The sequence below is a fragment of the Rhinoderma darwinii genome, chromosome 1, assembly GCF_050947455.1.
Source record: "Rhinoderma darwinii isolate aRhiDar2 chromosome 1, aRhiDar2.hap1, whole genome shotgun sequence".
NCBI classification, from domain to species: domain Eukaryota; kingdom Metazoa; phylum Chordata; class Amphibia; order Anura; family Rhinodermatidae; genus Rhinoderma; species Rhinoderma darwinii.
In genome coordinates this window covers 201,385,226-201,403,841 of record NC_134687.1, presented here as the reverse complement: position 1 = coordinate 201,403,841, position 18,616 = coordinate 201,385,226, and the positions used below count along the sequence as shown (strand labels likewise).

Below are 18,616 nucleotides of genomic sequence, written 5' to 3'. Positions count from 1 at the left end.
GTTTGACTCGGCTCGTTCACTACTCTTGTTGCTCACGGAGTTGCCGTGGGCAACTGCCCCACTTCCCTTAGCTTCTGTGTACCCTTGTCTGTTTGTCTGTCGTGAACATATTGAGCGTAGGGACCGTCGCCCAGTTGTATGCCATCGCCTAGGACGGGCCGTGCAAGTAGGCAGGGACTGAGTGGCGGGTAGATTAGGGCTCACCTGTCCGTCTCCCTACCCCGACATTACCTGAATACAATAAGACTAAGCAGGGAAAAGAACTAAGTGCAAATTTGTTGGAGGGAAATTACTTTGAAATCCCTACGAAAGATAATTAAAAAGTTGTGGCTTCAGGCCACAGAGTCATATAAGGCCTGGTTGATCGAGAAAGTACAAAATAAATTATTTTTCTTGGGGCAGAAAAATGTCTTTGAAACAGGAACACCAAATAAATTATTAAAGTATCATTAAAAATCAAAGTCAGAAGAGTAATATTTTAGCAATTCTTAATAAAAGAGGGAATATGATTAAGCTGTCACAGCGTGGGGTGTGGGGCGCGGGATAGCAGCTGGCCAACAAGGTACAAAACAATGTCTATAGTTCGGAACGGTTACCTGAGGCAATGTAGACAGTAGCGAAAGCAGGACTTGACTTTCACAGCCGGTGGCACCGTGGATACAGCGGAAGGCACGACTTGACTTTCTCAGCAGGTAACACCGTGGATGCAGCGGAAGACTCAACTTGACTTTCACTGTAGACACGATAGCACGGGATACAGGGTATAGACAGCAGGAACGGGTAACACTGGGAACTGGAAAACACTGGGAGACCATTTGCAAGACAAACTTAGGTATACAACAATGCTCAGGCAAGGAACCAGCCCCTTTTTATAGTCCAGCAGCCAATTGGGCTAATAATTGATGGGTGACAGCCGGATGCGTACTGGCCCATTAAGGCCCTGCACGCGCGCCCTGCGGGAATCAATCCGAGGACCCGGAAGTGAGTAACAGCGTCTCCCTGGAGGGAGCTGGCGCCATGAAGAGAGATGTCCATGGCCGGGGCCATCAAGGGGTAAGTCTGAACGACGAACCCCGGCCATAGACGTTACAGTATCCCCCTCTTAGGCCCCCTCTTCTTGGGACCAGAGCGGGAAAGACATTTCTTCACGAGGACAGGAGCATCGATGTTCTCCTCTGGCTCCCAAGACCTCTCCTCTGGACCAAATCTCCTCCAATCCACCAAATAAAACGTCCTTCCTCCTACTTTCTTGGTGGCCAGAATCTCCCTCACTTCGAAAGTTCCGGATAAACCGCCAGGAGCCACTGCGGAACTAGGAGTCCTGGAGTAGTGGTTCAGGACCACGGGTTTTAGCAAGGAGACGTGGAAGGAGTTAGGGATCTTGAGGGTAAGAGGCAGTCGAAGCTTGTACGACACAGGATTGATCTGTAGTAGAATCTCGAAGGGTCCAAGGAACCTGGGAGCAAACTTGCAAGATGGCACCCTCAGCCGGATATTCCTGGGAGACAGCCAGACCTTTGTAGCTGGAAAAAAACTGTGGAGGTTCTCGTCTTCTAGTGTCTGCCTTTCTCTTCATGCGGTCCACCGCCAGCAGAATAGAAGATCGTGTCTGCTGCCATATCTGCCGAAAGTTCCTGAAGGTAGAGTCGGCTGCAGGCACCTGTGACATAGTAGAGCCAGGCAGGGGTATTCGGGGATGTTGGCCGTAGACTATGAAGAACGGGCTGGAGGTGGTGGACTCACTGGTATGGTTATTATGAGAGAACTCCGCCCACGGGAGCAGCTGCACCCAGTCATCATGTCATCTCTAGACAAAGTGCCGCAGATAGTTCTCCACAATCTGGTTAACCCTTTCAACTTGTCCATTGGACTGAAGATGGTAAGCTGAGGAGAAGTCCAACTTTACACCGAGTAGGCCGCAGAGTGCTCTCCAGAACTTTGAGGTGAACTGGACCCCTCGATCCGAGACAATATGCAGCGGTAATCCGTGCAGACGGAAGATGTGTTTCATGAAGAGATCAGCCAGTTGAGCAGCAGAAGGCAGGCCAGTCAGAGGAACAAAATGAGCCATTTTAGTAAAACGACCCACCACCACTCAGATCACACTGTATCCCGCAGAGAGTGGTAGAACTGTGACAAAGTCTGGAGTGGGCAACTTTGTTTGCTGCACACACCGTACAGGAGGAGACAAAGTCCATGATATCTTTGGTCAGCGTGGGCCACCAGAACTGACGGGCAATTAGGTCTCGGGTCTTACGGGCACCCGCGTGACCTGCCAGCTTGGAACTGGGACCCCAGAGAAGGATTCTTCCTCTGTCTGCCAGACGTACAAAAGCTTTTCCAGGAGGAATGTCTCTAACCTGCAGAGGGTTAACAGAGTAGATGCAGGAAGGATTGATAATATTCTGTGGGGACTCCACAGTGTCCTCTGGCTCAAACGACCTAGACAAGGCATCGGCCCTCACATTCTTGTCGGTAGTGGAGTTCGAACCGGAACCATGCAATTAACAATGACCACCTGACTTGACGAAGATTCAGCCATTGAGCCGTCTGTAGGTAGGTCAAGTTCTTGTAATCCGTGAAGACCAAGATAGGATGAGCTGTGCCTTCCAGTAGGTGTCTCCACTCCGGCAGGGCCAGCTTGCTGTCCAGTAAAAAAGTGCTCTAGCCCAGAATATATATGAGAAGGAGAGAAACGCTGACTTTCCCGCACATGTTTTAGCTTTGCAGAGCCTGGATAGCTCAGTCGGTAGAGCATCAGAATATTAATATGAGGGTACAGGGTTCAAGGCCCTGTTCAGGCGTGTGTCTTGTAGAAAGCAAGACCTTTTGAGAGCATGAAATGTACATAATATTGAAATCATCAATAAGTTATTGATGATTTCAATATTATGTACATTTCATGCTCTCAAAAATTCTTGTATTTCAGATTAAAGTTGTAACTTTATGTATTAAGGATAGACTTCTGTATGATCTGATAATGTCTTGAATCCTCAAACTTAAGCCGGCTAGAGGATTTCATTAAGACAAGATGAAATTATACTTTTCACTTCTGAAAAGGAGAATTTGAAAGCGTATGAAGTATAACAGCGATATAGCTCAAAATATAAATGATGAAAATATCATTGATTTTCTTGCATATTTTTGTGTTTTATAGAGCCTGGATAAAGTAGTTGGTAGAGCATCACACTTTTTTTCTGAGGGTGCCTGTCCAGGCATGAGTCTTTTGAAAAAACAATCTATCACTTATCTATGACTGAAACCCTCTTTGAAACTAAGACAAGTTCCATGCTCTCAAAATTTCTTGGATATCAACTTAAAAAGTTAGCTTTATGTTTTAAGAAAATTAATCTGTATGATCTAACAAATAACTTAACACCTTTAACTTTAGCAGCCTAGATGACTTTGTCCAGACAATAAGAAATCATAGTTTCCCCTTCTCTAGGTAAAATTTGAAACTATACATAACAGATCTGTAGCTCAAAATATAAATTATAAGGAGAAAATCATCAATTATCCTGCACATTATTTGTTTTATAGGGCCTGGATAGTTTAGTTGATAGAGCATCACACTTTCAATCTGAGGGTACCTGTGCAAGTGTAAGTTTTTTGAAAAACAACCTATCACTTATCCATGACTAAAACTCTCTTTGAAACTAAGAACTAGTCCATTCTTTTAAGATTTCTTGGATGTCAGAACAAAATTGTAACTTTATGCCCTAAAAAAAGAAAACTGTATAATCTAACAATGTCTTGACTGTTTAAACTTTAGCCCCGTAGATGATTTTATCAAGTCAAAATAAGTTTATACTTTTCTTTTTCTAAGTGACCTCTGAAAACACGTAAAAAAGCGTTGTAGTCCAGAATATATTTGAGAAGGAGAGAAACGCCAACTTTCCCGCACATGTCTTAGTTTTGCAGAGCCTGGATAGCTCAGTCGGTAGAGCATCAGACTTTTAATCTGAGGGTCCAGGGTTCAAGTCCCTGTTCAGGTATGTCTCTTGTAGAAAACCAGACTTTTCACTTATTGGTGATTGCAATATTATATACATTTCATGCTCTCAAAATTTCTTGGATATCAGATTAAAGTTGTAACTTTGTGTCTTAAGGAAAGAATTCTGTATGATCTAATGAGGTCTTGAATCCTCAAACTTTAGCAGCCTAGAGGATTTCATTAAGACAAGATGAAATTATACTTTTCCCTTCTGAAAAGTAGAATTTGAAAGCGTATACAGTATAACAGCGCTATAGCTCAAAATATAAGTGAGGACAATTTCATCGATTTTCTTGCATATTTTTGTGTTTTATAGAGCCTGGATAGTTTAGTTGGTAGAGCATCACACTTTTAATCTGAGGGTGCCTGTCCAGGCATGAGTCTTTTGAAAAAACAATCTATCACTTATCTATGACTGAAACCCTCTTTGAAACTAAGACAAGTTCCATGCTCTCAAAATTTCTTGGATATCAACTTAAAAAGTTAGCTTTCTGTTTTAAGAAAATTAATCTGTATAATCTAACAAATAACTTAACACCTTTAACTTTAGCAGCCTAGATGACTTTGTCCAGACAATAAGAAATCATAGTTTCCCCTTCTCTAGGTAAAATTTGAAACTATACATAACAGATCTGTAGCTCAAAATATAAATTATAAGGAGAAAATCATCAATTATCCTGCACATTATTTGTTTTATAGGGCCTGGATAGTTTAGTTGATAGAGCATCACACTTTCAATCTGAGGGTACCTGTGCAAGTGTAAGTTTTTTGAAAAACAACCTATCACTTATCCATGACTAAAACTCTCTTTGAAACTAAGAACTAGTCCATTCTTTTAAGATTTCTTGGATGTCAGAACAAAATTGTAACTTTATGCCCTAAAAAAAGAAAACTGTATAATCTAACAATGTCTTGACTGTTTAAACTTTAGCCCCGTAGATGATTTTATCAAGTCAAAATAAGTTTATACTTTTCTTTTTCTAAGTGACCTCTGAAAACACGTAAAAAAGCGTTGTAGTCCTGAATATATTTGAGAAGGAGAGAAACGCCAACTTTCCCGCACATGTCTTAGTTTTGCAGAGCCTGGATAGCTCAGTCGGTAGAGCATCAGACTTTTAATCTGAGGGTCCAGGGTTCAAGTCCCTGTTCAGGTATGTCTCTTGTAGAAAACCAGACTTTTCACTTATTGGTGATTGCAATATTATATACATTTCATGCTCTCAAAATTTCTTGGATATCAGATTAAAGTTGTAACTTTGTGTCTTAAGGAAAGAATTCTGTATGATCTAATGAGGTCTTGAATCCTCAAACTTTAGCAGCCTAGAGGATTTCATTAAGACAAGATGAAATTATACTTTTCCCTTCTGAAAAGTAGAATTTGAAAGCGTATACAGTATAACAGCGCTATAGCTCAAAATATAAGTGAGGACAATTTCATCGATTTTCTTGCATATTTTTGTGTTTTATAGAGCCTGGATAGTTTAGTTGGTAGAGCATCACACTTTTAATCTGAGGGTGCCTGTCCAGGCATGAGTCTTTTGAAAAAACAATCTATCACTTATCTATGACTGAAACCCTCTTTGAAACTAAGACAAGTTCCATGCTCTCAAAATTTCTTGGATATCAACTTAAAAAGTTAGCTTTATGTTTTAAGAAAATTAATCTGTATAATCTAACAAATAACTTAACACCTTTAACTTTAGCAGCCTAGATGACTTTGTCCAGACAATAAGAAATCATAGTTTCCCCTTCTCTAGGTAAAATTTGAAACTATACATAACAGATCTGTAGCTCAAAATATAAATTATAAGGAGAAAATCATCAATTATCCTGCACATTATTTGTTTTATAGGGCCTGGATAGTTTAGTTGATAGAGCATCACACTTTCAATCTGAGGGTACCTGTGCAAGTGTAAGTTTTTTGAAAAACAACCTATCACTTATCCATGACTAAAACTCTCTTTGAAACTAAGAACTAGTCCATTCTTTTAAGATTTCTTGGATGTCAGAACAAAATTGTAACTTTATGCCCTAAAAAAAGAAAACTGTATAATCTAACAATGTCTTGACTGTTTAAACTTTAGCCCCGTAGATGATTTTATCAAGTCAAAATTAGTTTATACTTTTCTTTTTCTAAGTGACCTCTGAAAACACGTAAAAAAGCGTTGTAGTCCAGAATATATTTGAGAAGGAGAGAAACGCCAACTTTCCCGCACATGTCTCAGTTTTGCAGAGCTTGGATAGCTCAGTCGGTAGAGCATCAGACTTTTAATCTGAGGGTCCAGGGTTCAAGTCCCTGTTCAGGCGTGTCTCTTGTAGAAAACCAGACTTTTCACTTATTGGTGATTGCAATATTATATACATTTCACGCTGTCAAAATTTCTTGGATATCAGATTAAAGTTGTAACTTTGTGTCTTAAGGAAAGAATTCTGTATGATCTAATGAGGTCTTGAATCCTCAAACTTTAGCAGCCTAGAGGATTTCATTAAGACAAGATGAAATTATACTTTTCCCTTCTGAAAAGTAGAATTTGAAAGCGTATACAGTATAACAGCGCTATAGCTCAAAATATAAGTGAGGACAATTTCATCGATTTTCTTGCATATTTTTGTGTTTTATAGAGCCTGGATAGTTTAGTTGGTAGAGCATCACACTTTTAATCTGAGGGTGCCTGTCCAGGCATGAGTCTTTTGAAAAAACAATCTATCACTTATCTATGACTGAAACCCTCTTTGAAACTAAGACAAGTTCCATGCTCTCAAAATTTCTTGGATATCAACTTAAAAAGTTAGCTTTATGTTTTAAGAAAATTAATCTGTATGATCTAACAAATAACTTAACACCTTTAACTTTAGCAGCCTAGATGACTTTGTCCAGACAATAAGAAATCATAGTTTCCCCTTCTCTAGGTAAAATTTGAAACTATACATAACAGATCTGTAGCTCAAAATATAAATTATAAGGAGAAAATCATCAATTATCCTGCACATTATTTGTTTTATAGGGCCTGGATAGTTTAGTTGATAGAGCATCACACTTTCAATCTGAGGGTACCTGTGCAAGTGTAAGTTTTTTGAAAAACAACCTATCACTTATCCATGACTAAAACTCTCTTTGAAACTAAGAACTAGTCCATTCTTTTAAGATTTCTTGGATGTCAGAACAAAATTGTAACTTTATGCCCTAAAAAAAGAAAACTGTATAATCTAACAATGTCTTGACTGTTTAAACTTTAGCCCCGTAGATGATTTTATCAAGTCAAAATTAGTTTATACTTTTCTTTTTCTAAGTGACCTCTGAAAACACGTAAAAAAGCGTTGTAGTCCAGAATATATTTGAGAAGGAGAGAAACGCCAACTTTCCCGCACATGTCTCAGTTTTGCAGAGCTTGGATAGCTCAGTCGGTAGAGCATCAGACTTTTAATCTGAGGGTCCAGGGTTCAAGTCCCTGTTCAGGCGTGTCTCTTGTAGAAAACCAGACTTTTCACTTATTGGTGATTGCAATATTATATACATTTCACGCTGTCAAAATTTCTTGGATATCAGATTAAAGTTGTAACTTTGTGTCTTAAGGAAAGAATTCTGTATGATCTAATGAGGTCTTGAATCCTCAAACTTTAGCAGCCTAGAGGATTTCATTAAGACAAGATGAAATTATACTTTTCCCTTCTGAAAAGTAGAATTTGAAAGCGTATACAGTATAACAGCGCTATAGCTCAAAATATAAGTGAGGACAATTTCATCGATTTTCTTGCATATTTTTGTGTTTTATAGAGCCTGGATAGTTTAGTTGGTAGAGCATCACACTTTTAATCTGAGGGTGCCTGTCCAGGCATGAGTCTTTTGAAAAAACAATCTATCACTTATCTATGACTGAAACCCTCTTTGAAACTAAGACAAGTTCCATGCTCTCAAAATTTCTTGGATATCAACTTAAAAAGTTAGCTTTCTGTTTTAAGAAAATTAATCTGTATAATCTAACAAATAACTTAACACCTTTAACTTTAGCAGCCTAGATGACTTTGTCCAGACAATAAGAAATCATAGTTTCCCCTTCTCTAGGTAAAATTTGAAACTATACATAACAGATCTGTAGCTCAAAATATAAATTATAAGGAGAAAATCATCAATTATCCTGCACATTATTTGTTTTATAGGGCCTGGATAGTTTAGTTGATAGAGCATCACACTTTCAATCTGAGGGTACCTGTGCAAGTGTAAGTTTTTTGAAAAACAACCTATCACTTATCCATGACTAAAACTCTCTTTGAAACTAAGAACTAGTCCATTCTTTTAAGATTTCTTGGATGTCAGAACAAAATTGTAACTTTATGCCCTAAAAAAAGAAAACTGTATAATCTAACAATGTCTTGACTGTTTAAACTTTAGCCCCGTAGATGATTTTATCAAGTCAAAATAAGTTTATACTTTTCTTTTTCTAAGTGACCTCTGAAAACACGTAAAAAAGCGTTGTAGTCCAGAATATATTTGAGAAGGAGAGAAACGCCAACTTTCCCGCACATGTCTTAGTTTTGCAGAGCCTGGATAGCTCAGTCGGTAGAGCATCAGACTTTTAATCTGAGGGTCCAGGGTTCAAGTCCCTGTTCAGGCGTGTCTCTTGTAGAAAACCAGACTTTTCACTTATTGGTGAAATATTATATACATTTCACGCTGTCAAAATTTCTTGGATATCAGATTAAAGTTGTAACTTTGTGTCTTAAGGAAAGAATTCTGTATGATCTAATGAGGTCTTGAATCCTCAAACTTTAGCAGCCTAGAGGATTTCATTAAGACAAGATGAAATTATACTTTTCCCTTCTGAAAAGTAGAATTTGAAAGCGTATACAGTATAACAGCGCTATAGCTCAAAATATAAGTGAGGACAATTTCATCGATTTTCTTGCATATTTTTGTGTTTTATAGTGCCTGGATAGTTTAGTTGGTAGAGCATCACACTGTTAATCTGAGGGTGCCTGTCCAGGCATGAGTCTTTTGAAAAAACAATCTATCACTTATCTATGACTGAAACCCTCTTTGAAACTAAGACAAGTTCCATGCTCTCAAAATTTCTTGGATATCAACTTAAAAAGTTAGCTTTATGTTTTAAGAAAATTAATCTGTATGATCTAACAAATAACTTAACACCTTTAACTTTAGCAGCCTAGATGACTTTGTCCAGACAATAAGAAATCATAGTTTCCCCTTCTCTAGGTAAAATTTGAAACTATACATAACAGATCTGTAGCTCAAAATATAAATTATAAGGAGAAAATCATCAATTATCCTGCACATTATTTGTTTTATAGGGCCTGGATAGTTTAGTTGATAGAGCATCACACTTTCAATCTGAGGGTACCTGTGCAAGTGTAAGTTTTTTTGAAAAACAACCTATCACTTATCCATGACTAAAACTCTCTTTGAAACTAAGAACTAGTCCATTCTTTTAAGATTTCTTGGATGTCAGAACAAAATTGTAACTTTATGCCCTAAAAAAAGAAAACTGTATAATCTAACAATGTCTTGACTGTTTAAACTTTAGCCCCGTAGATGATTTTATCAAGTCAAAATAAGTTTATACTTTTCTTTTTCTAAGTGAAGAAGGAGAGAAACGCCAACTTTCCCGCACATGTCTTAGTTTTGCAGAGCCTGGATAGCTCAGTCGGTAGAGCATCAGACTTTTAATCTGAGGGTCCAGGGTTCAAGTCCCTGTTCAGGCGTGTCTCTTGTAGAAAACCAGACTTTTCACTTATTGGTGATTGCAATATTATATACATTTCACGCTGTCAAAATTTCTTGGATATCAGATTAAAGTTGTAACTTTGTGTCTTAAGGAAAGAATTCTGTATGATCTAATGAGGTCTTGAATCCTCAAACTTTAGCAGCCTAGAGGATTTCATTAAGACAAGATGAAATTATACTTTTCCCTTCTGAAAAGTAGAATTTGAAAGCGTATACAGTATAACAGCGCTATAGCTCAAAATATAAGTGAGGACAATTTCATTGATTTTATTGCATATTTTTGTGTTTTATAGAGCCTGGATAGTTTAGTTGGTAGAGCATCACACTTTTAATCTGAGGGTGCCTGTCCAGGCATGAGTCTTTTGAAAAAACAATCTATCACTTATCTATGACTGAAACCCTCTTTGAAACTAAGACAAGTTCCATGCTCTCAAAATTTCTTGGATATCAACTTAAAAAGTTAGCTTTATGTTTTAAGAAAATTAATCTGTATGATCTAACAAATAACTTAACACCTTTAACTTTAGCAGCCTAGATGACTTTGTCCAGACAATAAGAAATCATAGTTTCCCCTTCTCTTGGTAAAATTTGAAACTATACATAACAGATCTGTAGCTCAAAATATAAATTATAAGGAGAAAATCATCAATTATCCTGCACATTATTTGTTTTATAGGGCCTGGATAGTTTAGTTGATAGAGCATCACACTTTCAATCTGAGGGTACCTGTGCAAGTGTAAGTTTTTTGAAAAGCAACCTATCACTTATCCATGACTAAAACTCTCTTTGAAACTAAGAACTAGTCCATTCTTTTAAGATTTCTTGGATGTCAGAACAAAATTGTAACTTTATGCCCTAAAAAAAGAAAACTGTATAATCTAACAATGTCTTGATTGTTTAAACTTTAGCCCCGTAGATGATTTTATCAAGTTAAAATAAGTTTATACTTTTCTTTTTCTAAGTGACCTCTGAAAACACGTAAAAAAGCGTTGTAGTCCAGAATATATGTGAGAAGGAGAGAAACGCCAACTTTCCCGCACATGTCTTAGTTTTGCAGAGCCTGGATAGCTCAGTCGGTAGAGCATCAGACTTTTAATCTGAGGGTCCAGGGTTCAAGTCCCTGTTCAGGTATGTCTCTTGTAGAAAACCAGACTTTTCACTTATTGGTGATTGCAATATTATATACATTTCATGCTCTCAAAATTTCTTGGATATCAGATTAAAGTTGTAACTTTGTGTCTTAAGGAAAGAATTCTGTATGATCTAATGAGGTCTTGAATCCTCAAACTTTAGCAGCCTAGAGGATTTCATTAAGACAAGATGAAATTATACTTTTCCCTTCTGAAAAGTAGAATTTGAAAGCGTATACAGTATAACAGCGCTATAGCTCAAAATATAAGTGAGGACAATTTCATCGATTTTCTTGCATATTTTTGTGTTTTATAGAGCCTGGATAGTTTAGTTGGTAGAGCATCACACTTTTAATCTGAGGGTGCCTGTCCAGGCATGAGTCTTTTGAAAAAACAATCTATCACTTATCTATGACTGAAACCCTCTTTGAAACTAAGACAAGTTCCATGCTCTCAAAATTTCTTGGATATCAACTTAAAAAGTTAGCTTTATGTTTTAAGAAAATTAATCTGTATGATCTAACAAATAACTTAACACCTTTAACTTTAGCAGCCTAGATGACTTTGTCCAGACAATAAGAAATCATAGTTTCCCCTTCTCTAGGTAAAATTTGAAACTATACATAACAGATCTGTAGCTCAAAATATAAATTATAAGGAGAAAATCATCAATTATCCTGCACATTATTTGTTTTATAGGGCCTGGATAGTTTAGTTGATAGAGCATCACACTTTCAATCTGAGGGTACCTGTGCAAGTGTAAGTTTTTTGAAAAACAACCTATCACTTATCCATGACTAAAACTCTCTTTGAAACTAAGAACTAGTCCATTCTTTTAAGATTTCTTGGATGTCAGAACAAAATTGTAACTTTATGCCCTAAAAAAAGAAAACTGTATAATCTAACAATGTCTTGACTGTTTAAACTTTAGCCCCGTAGATGATTTTATCAAGTCAAAATTAGTTTATACTTTTCTTTTTCTAAGTGACCTCTGAAAACACGTAAAAAAGCGTTGTAGTCCAGAATATATTTGAGAAGGAGAGAAACGCCAACTTTCCCGCACATGTCTCAGTTTTGCAGAGCTTGGATAGCTCAGTCGGTAGAGCATCAGACTTTTAATCTGAGGGTCCAGGGTTCAAGTCCCTGTTCAGGCGTGTCTCTTGTAGAAAACCAGACTTTTCACTTATTGGTGATTGCAATATTATATACATTTCACGCTGTCAAAATTTCTTGGATATCAGATTAAAGTTGTAACTTTGTGTCTTAAGGAAAGAATTCTGTATGATCTAATGAGGTCTTGAATCCTCAAACTTTAGCAGCCTAGAGGATTTCATTAAGACAAGATGAAATTATACTTTTCCCTTCTGAAAAGTAGAATTTGAAAGCGTATACAGTATAACAGCGCTATAGCTCAAAATATAAGTGAGGACAATTTCATCGATTTTCTTGCATATTTTTGTGTTTTATAGAGCCTGGATAGTTTAGTTGGTAGAGCATCACACTTTTAATCTGAGGGTGCCTGTCCAGGCATGAGTCTTTTGAAAAAACAATCTATCACTTATCTATGACTGAAACCCTCTTTGAAACTAAGACAAGTTCCATGCTCTCAAAATTTCTTGGATATCAACTTAAAAAGTTAGCTTTCTGTTTTAAGAAAATTAATCTGTATAATCTAACAAATAACTTAACACCTTTAACTTTAGCAGCCTAGATGACTTTGTCCAGACAATAAGAAATCATAGTTTCCCCTTCTCTAGGTAAAATTTGAAACTATACATAACAGATCTGTAGCTCAAAATATAAATTATAAGGAGAAAATCATCAATTATCCTGCACATTATTTGTTTTATAGGGCCTGGATAGTTTAGTTGATAGAGCATCACACTTTCAATCTGAGGGTACCTGTGCAAGTGTAAGTTTTTTGAAAAACAACCTATCACTTATCCATGACTAAAACTCTCTTTGAAACTAAGAACTAGTCCATTCTTTTAAGATTTCTTGGATGTCAGAACAAAATTGTAACTTTATGCCCTAAAAAAAGAAAACTGTATAATCTAACAATGTCTTGACTGTTTAAACTTTAGCCCCGTAGATGATTTTATCAAGTCAAAATAAGTTTATACTTTTCTTTTTCTAAGTGACCTCTGAAAACACGTAAAAAAGCGTTGTAGTCCAGAATATATTTGAGAAGGAGAGAAACGCCAACTTTCCCGCACATGTCTTAGTTTTGCAGAGCCTGGATAGCTCAGTCGGTAGAGCATCAGACTTTTAATCTGAGGGTCCAGGGTTCAAGTCCCTGTTCAGGCGTGTCTCTTGTAGAAAACCAGACTTTTCACTTATTGGTGAAATATTATATACATTTCACGCTGTCAAAATTTCTTGGATATCAGATTAAAGTTGTAACTTTGTGTCTTAAGGAAAGAATTCTGTATGATCTAATGAGGTCTTGAATCCTCAAACTTTAGCAGCCTAGAGGATTTCATTAAGACAAGATGAAATTATACTTTTCCCTTCTGAAAAGTAGAATTTGAAAGCGTATACAGTATAACAGCGCTATAGCTCAAAATATAAGTGAGGACAATTTCATCGATTTTCTTGCATATTTTTGTGTTTTATAGTGCCTGGATAGTTTAGTTGGTAGAGCATCACACTGTTAATCTGAGGGTGCCTGTCCAGGCATGAGTCTTTTGAAAAAACAATCTATCACTTATCTATGACTGAAACCCTCTTTGAAACTAAGACAAGTTCCATGCTCTCAAAATTTCTTGGATATCAACTTAAAAAGTTAGCTTTATGTTTTAAGAAAATTAATCTGTATGATCTAACAAATAACTTAACACCTTTAACTTTAGCAGCCTAGATGACTTTGTCCAGACAATAAGAAATCATAGTTTCCCCTTCTCTAGGTAAAATTTGAAACTATACATAACAGATCTGTAGCTCAAAATATAAATTATAAGGAGAAAATCATCAATTATCCTGCACATTATTTGTTTTATAGGGCCTGGATAGTTTAGTTGATAGAGCATCACACTTTCAATCTGAGGGTACCTGTGCAAGTGTAAGTTTTTTTGAAAAACAACCTATCACTTATCCATGACTAAAACTCTCTTTGAAACTAAGAACTAGTCCATTCTTTTAAGATTTCTTGGATGTCAGAACAAAATTGTAACTTTATGCCCTAAAAAAAGAAAACTGTATAATCTAACAATGTCTTGACTGTTTAAACTTTAGCCCCGTAGATGATTTTATCAAGTCAAAATAAGTTTATACTTTTCTTTTTCTAAGTGAAGAAGGAGAGAAACGCCAACTTTCCCGCACATGTCTTAGTTTTGCAGAGCCTGGATAGCTCAGTCGGTAGAGCATCAGACTTTTAATCTGAGGGTCCAGGGTTCAAGTCCCTGTTCAGGCGTGTCTCTTGTAGAAAACCAGACTTTTCACTTATTGGTGATTGCAATATTATATACATTTCACGCTGTCAAAATTTCTTGGATATCAGATTAAAGTTGTAACTTTGTGTCTTAAGGAAAGAATTCTGTATGATCTAATGAGGTCTTGAATCCTCAAACTTTAGCAGCCTAGAGGATTTCATTAAGACAAGATGAAATTATACTTTTCCCTTCTGAAAAGTAGAATTTGAAAGCGTATACAGTATAACAGCGCTATAGCTCAAAATATAAGTGAGGACAATTTCATTGATTTTCTTGCATATTTTTGTGTTTTATAGAGCCTGGATAGTTTAGTTGGTAGAGCATCACACTTTTAATCTGAGGGTGCCTGTCCAGGCATGAGTCTTTTGAAAAAACAATCTATCACTTATCTATGACTGAAACCCTCTTTGAAACTAAGACAAGTTCCATGCTCTCAAAATTTCTTGGATATCAACTTAAAAAGTTAGCTTTATGTTTTAAGAAAATTAATCTGTATGATCTAACAAATAACTTAACACCTTTAACTTTAGCAGCCTAGATGACTTTGTCCAGACAATAAGAAATCATAGTTTCCCCTTCTCTTGGTAAAATTTGAAACTATACATAACAGATCTGTAGCTCAAAATATAAATTATAAGGAGAAAATCATCAATTATCCTGCACATTATTTGTTTTATAGGGCCTGGATAGTTTAGTTGATAGAGCATCACACTTTCAATCTGAGGGTACCTGTGCAAGTGTAAGTTTTTTGAAAAGCAACCTATCACTTATCCATGACTAAAACTCTCTTTGAAACTAAGAACTAGTCCATTCTTTTAAGATTTCTTGGATGTCAGAACAAAATTGTAACTTTATGCCCTAAAAAAAGAAAACTGTATAATCTAACAATGTCTTGATTGTTTAAACTTTAGCCCCGTAGATGATTTTATCAAGTTAAAATAAGTTTATACTTTTCTTTTTCTAAGTGACCTCTGAAAACACGTAAAAAAGCGTTGTAGTCCAGAATATATGTGAGAAGGAGAGAAACGCCAACTTTCCCGCACATGTCTTAGTTTTGCAGAGCCTGGATAGCTCAGTCGGTAGAGAATCAGACTTTTAATCTGAGGGTCCAGGGTTCAAGTCCCTGTTCAGGCGTGTCTCTTGTAGAAAACCAGACTTTTCACTTATTGGTGATTGCAATATTATATACATTTCACGCTGTCAAAATTTCTTGGATATCAGATTAAAGTTGTAACTTTGTGTCTTAAGGAAAGAATTCTGTATGATCTAATGAGGTCTTGAATCCTCAAACTTTAGCAGCCTAGAGGATTTCATTAAGACAAGATGAAATTATACTTTTCCCTTCTGAAAAGTAGAATTTGAAAGCGTATACAGTATAACAGCGCTATAGCTCAAAATATAAGTGAGGACAATTTCATCGATTTTCTTGCATATTTTTGTGTTTTATAGAGCCTGGATAGTTTAGTTGGTAGAGCATCACACATTTAATCTGAGGGTGCCTGTCCAGGCATGAGTCTTTTGAAAAAACAATCTATCACTTATCTATGACTGAAACCCTCTTTGAAACTAAGACAAGTTCCATGCTCTCAAAATTTCTTGGATATCAACTTAAAAAGTTAGCTTTATGTTTTAAGAAAATTAATCTGTATGATCTAACAAATAACTTAACACCTTTAACTTTAGCAGCCTAGATGACTTTGTCCAGACAATAAGAAATCATAGTTTCCCCTTCTCTAGGTAAAATTTGAAACTATACATAACAGATCTGTAGCTCAAAATATAAATTATAAGGAGAAAATCATCAATTATCCTGCACATTATTTGTTTTATAGGGCCTGGATAGTTTAGTTGATAGAGCATCACACTTTCAATCTGAGGGTACCTGTGCAAGTGTAAGTTTTTTGAAAAACAACCTATCACTTATCCATGACTAAAACTCTCTTTGAAACTAAGAACTAGTCCATTCTTTTAAGATTTCTTGGATGTCAGAACAAAATTGTAACTTTATGCCCTAAAAAAAGAAAACTGTATAATCTAACAATGTCTTGACTGTTTAAACTTTAGCCCCGTAGATGATTTTATCAAGTCAAAATAAGTTTATACTTTTCTTTTTCTAAGTGACCTCTGAAAACAAGTAAAAAAGCGTTGTAGTCCAGAATATATTTGAGAAGGAGAGAAACGCCAACTTTCCCGCACATGTCTTAGTTTTGCAGAGCCTGGATAGCTCAGTCGGTAGAGCATCAGACTTTTAATCTGAGGGTCCAGGGTTAACACCTTTAACTTTAGCAGCCTAGATGACTTTGTCCAGACAATAAGAAATCATAGTTTCCCCTTCTCTAGGTAAAATTTGAAACTATACATAACAGATCTGTAGCTCAAAATATAAATTATAAGGAGAAAATCATCAATTATCCTGCACATTATTTGTTTTATAGGGCCTGGATAGTTTAGTTGATAGAGCATCACACTTTCAATCTGAGGGTACCTGTGCAAGTGTAAGTTTTTTGAAAAACAACCTATCACTTATCCATGACTAAAACTCTCTTTGAAACTAAGAACTAGTCCATTCTTTTAAGATTTCTTGGATGTCAGAACAAAATTGTAACTTTATGCCCTAAAAAAAGAAAACTGTATAATCTAACAATGTCTTGACTGTTTAAACTTTAGCCCCGTAGATGATTTTATCAAGTCAAAATAAGTTTATACTTTTCTTTTTCTAAGTGACCTCTGAAAACAAGTAAAAAAGCGTTGTAGTCCAGAATATATTTGAGAAGGAGAGAAACGCCAACTTTCCCGCACATGTCTTAGTTTTGCAGAGCCTGGATAGCTCAGTCGGTAGAGCATCAGACTTTTAATCTGAGGGTCCAGGGTTAACACCTTTAACTTTAGCAGCCTAGATGACTTTGTCCAGACAATAAGAAATCATAGTTTCCCCTTCTCTAGGTAAAATTTGAAACTATACATAACAGATCTGTAGCTCAAAATATAAATTATAAGGAGAAAATCATCAATTATCCTGCACATTATTTGTTTTATAGGGCCTGGATAGTTTAGTTGATAGAGCATCACACTTTCAATCTGAGGGTACCTGTGCAAGTGTAAGTTTTTTGAAAAACAACCTATCACTTATCCATGACTAAAACTCTCTTTGAAACTAAGAACTAGTCCATTCTTTTAAGATTTCTTGGATGTCAGAACAAAATTGTAACTTTATGCCCTAAAAAAAGAAAACTGTATAATCTAACAATGTCTTGACTGTTTAAACTTTAGCCCCGTAGATGATTTTATCAAGTCAAAATAAGTTTATACTTTTCTTTTTCTAAGTGACCTCTGAAAACAAGTAAAAAAGCGTTGTAGTCCAGAATATATTTGAGAAGGAGAGAAACGCCAACTTTCCCGCACATGTCTTAGTTTTGCAGAGCCTGGATAGCTCAGTCGGTAGAGCATCAGACTTTTAATCTGAGGGTCCAGGGTTCAAGTCCCTGTTCCGGCGTGTCTCTTGTAGAAAACCAGACTTTTCACTTATTGGTGATTGCAATATTATATACATTTCACGCTGTCAAAATTTCTTGGATATCAGATTAAAGTTGTAACTTTGTGTCTTAAGGAAAGAATTCTGTATGATCTAATGAGGTCTTGAATCCTCAAACTTTAGCAGCCTAGAGGATTTCATTAAGACAAGATGAAATTATACTTTTCCCTTCTGAAAAGTAGAATTTGAAAGCGTATACAGTATAACAGCGCTATAGCTCAAAATATAAGTGAGGACAATTTCATTGATTTTCTTGCATATTTTTGTGTTTTATAGAGCCTGGATAGTTTAGTTGGTAGAGCATCACACTTTTAATCTGAGGGTGCCTGTCCAGGCATGAGTCTTTTGAAAAAACAATCTATCACTTATCTATGACTGAAACCCTCTTTGAAACTAAGACAAGTTCCATGCTCTCAAAATTTCTTGGATATCAACTTAAAAAGTTAGCTTTATGTTTTAAGAAAATTAATCTGTATAATCTAACAAATAACTTAACACCTTTAACTTTAGCAGCCTAGATGACTTTGTCCAGACAATAAGAAATCATAGTTTCCCCTTCTCTAGGTAAAATTTGAAACTATACATAACAGATCTGTAGCTCAAAATATAAATTATAAGGAGAAAATCATCAATTATCCTGCACATTATTTGTTTTATAGGGCCTGGATAGTTTAGTTGATAGAGCATCACACTTTCAATCTGAGGGTACCTGTGCAAGTGTAAGTTTTTTGAAAAACAACCTATCACTTATCCATGACTAAAACTCTCTTTGAAACTAAGAACTAGTCC

General features: G+C 36.1%; 13 non-coding genes across 13 annotated transcripts; all 13 read left to right on the top strand.

Annotated features, from left to right (window-relative positions):
- The first annotated feature begins 2,731 nt into the window (after positions 1–2,731).
- On the top strand, positions 2,732–2,804 carry TRNAN-AUU (transfer RNA asparagine (anticodon AUU)). Its single transcript has one exon. It is a non-coding gene; the product is annotated as a tRNA-Asn (tRNA).
- Positions 2,805–3,922: 1,118 nt separating this feature from the next.
- TRNAK-UUU (transfer RNA lysine (anticodon UUU)) lies at positions 3,923–3,995 on the top strand. Its single transcript has one exon. It is a non-coding gene; the product is annotated as a tRNA-Lys (tRNA).
- Positions 3,996–5,075: 1,080 nt separating this feature from the next.
- Positions 5,076–5,148, top strand: TRNAK-UUU (transfer RNA lysine (anticodon UUU)). The gene has a single exon. It is a non-coding gene; the product is annotated as a tRNA-Lys (tRNA).
- A 1,080-nt stretch (positions 5,149–6,228) lies between these two features.
- Positions 6,229–6,301, top strand: TRNAK-UUU (transfer RNA lysine (anticodon UUU)). Its single transcript has one exon. It is a non-coding gene; the product is annotated as a tRNA-Lys (tRNA).
- Positions 6,302–7,381: 1,080 nt separating this feature from the next.
- Positions 7,382–7,454, top strand: TRNAK-UUU (transfer RNA lysine (anticodon UUU)). The gene has a single exon. It is a non-coding gene; the product is annotated as a tRNA-Lys (tRNA).
- Positions 7,455–8,534: 1,080 nt separating this feature from the next.
- Positions 8,535–8,607, top strand: TRNAK-UUU (transfer RNA lysine (anticodon UUU)). The gene has a single exon. It is a non-coding gene; the product is annotated as a tRNA-Lys (tRNA).
- Positions 8,608–9,639: 1,032 nt separating this feature from the next.
- Positions 9,640–9,712, top strand: TRNAK-UUU (transfer RNA lysine (anticodon UUU)). The gene has a single exon. It is a non-coding gene; the product is annotated as a tRNA-Lys (tRNA).
- Positions 9,713–10,792: 1,080 nt separating this feature from the next.
- On the top strand, positions 10,793–10,865 carry TRNAK-UUU (transfer RNA lysine (anticodon UUU)). Its single transcript has one exon. It is a non-coding gene; the product is annotated as a tRNA-Lys (tRNA).
- Positions 10,866–11,945: 1,080 nt separating this feature from the next.
- On the top strand, positions 11,946–12,018 carry TRNAK-UUU (transfer RNA lysine (anticodon UUU)). The gene has a single exon. It is a non-coding gene; the product is annotated as a tRNA-Lys (tRNA).
- Positions 12,019–13,098: 1,080 nt separating this feature from the next.
- On the top strand, positions 13,099–13,171 carry TRNAK-UUU (transfer RNA lysine (anticodon UUU)). Its single transcript has one exon. It is a non-coding gene; the product is annotated as a tRNA-Lys (tRNA).
- A 1,032-nt stretch (positions 13,172–14,203) lies between these two features.
- TRNAK-UUU (transfer RNA lysine (anticodon UUU)) lies at positions 14,204–14,276 on the top strand. The gene has a single exon. It is a non-coding gene; the product is annotated as a tRNA-Lys (tRNA).
- Positions 14,277–15,356: 1,080 nt separating this feature from the next.
- Positions 15,357–15,429, top strand: TRNAK-UUU (transfer RNA lysine (anticodon UUU)). The gene has a single exon. It is a non-coding gene; the product is annotated as a tRNA-Lys (tRNA).
- A 2,286-nt stretch (positions 15,430–17,715) lies between these two features.
- On the top strand, positions 17,716–17,788 carry TRNAK-UUU (transfer RNA lysine (anticodon UUU)). Its single transcript has one exon. It is a non-coding gene; the product is annotated as a tRNA-Lys (tRNA).
- The last annotated feature ends 828 nt before the right edge of the window (positions 17,789–18,616 follow it).